Source organism: Felis catus, chromosome A1 (assembly GCF_018350175.1).
Source record: "Felis catus isolate Fca126 chromosome A1, F.catus_Fca126_mat1.0, whole genome shotgun sequence".
NCBI classification, from domain to species: domain Eukaryota; kingdom Metazoa; phylum Chordata; class Mammalia; order Carnivora; family Felidae; genus Felis; species Felis catus.
Genome location: NC_058368.1, coordinates 238,772,549 through 238,773,672, shown reverse-complemented (window position 1 = coordinate 238,773,672; position 1,124 = coordinate 238,772,549).

The following is a 1,124-nucleotide window of genomic DNA, read 5'->3' as shown; positions in this document are numbered from 1 at the left end:
CAGAAAGACCCGCCTGGCTCAGGTCCTCAAAACAAGGTGTTAGCGGGGGAGGAGGCAGCCCCTTTATTTCGGCAGGGCTCGGAAACCTCGCCTCCGACGTTGTCTCTGAAGACCCGGGAGCCCAGGGTGAGCTGTCGGGATGCAGGCTGCCTGCGGCACGAAGTCCACCCCACGGCGTTAGAGACCAGGATCTGGGCCCAGGGTGTCACTGAGCAAGAGAAATTTGAATAGCAAATTAGCTTGTAGTTAGTGCTAAAGAAGCGTTTACTGAATGAATGAATAAATGAATGAATGAAAGAGTGAGGAAGGAATGATTCTTCAGATCAGTCAACAATGGGTTTTGACTGGAAGAATTATTGCCTCTTCCAAGAAATAAAGGCGAGTCAATGAATATTTTACTTACATTGTCTTCCTTTCTCACGTCTCTCCTTGCAGTTGGAGGAAGACAACTAACACAGACGTTTCGACTTCTTAATTCTGTGGCTCCCTGTTGGCCGCGCCCTCCCCCACCAGCCCTGACACAAGGCCTCTCCTGTCAGCAGGGAGCCCCCCACACCGGCGGTGGGGGGGGGGGGGTCTCAGTGATGCAGCGAACTTCTCAGCTGCACTCCTTTGCCTAAAACTAAGTGCCTGCCCGGTGCCCTGGGTCCCTTTTCAAGTGAAATCGGCCGATGCACGTGCCCGTCAGCGCAGGTGGAGCCGAGGGCGCCGGCCTCAGGGTCCCTGGAGCAGGAATCGCGCCCGGAACGTGCTCTGTGGCTCCGCGTGCGCCCGCGTCTTAGCCTGGGATGACCTTCCCTCCTTCCTGACGCAGACTTCCGCTGGTTCCTCTCCTCTTCAATAATTGCACTGTTTGGGTAGCGTTTTGATTGCATTCGTAGCAACTTACGCCAAACTATCTTGGTAGAAGCTTTTCCTCTTCTGTCAAGACACAGGCTGTCTGTGGCAGGCGTCCCTCCCAGCCCCGCCACACCAAGGGGCTCCGGCCGGAGTGCTCCTCCTGCGTCTGCTGCTGAGCCTTCCTGCTGCCTCTTCCCCTGGACTGAGCCCCAAGAGAGTGAGGCCCGAATGCTCAGAGCCAGCAAAGGGCCCAGCGGAAATGCTGAGCAAAACAGGGCAAAACC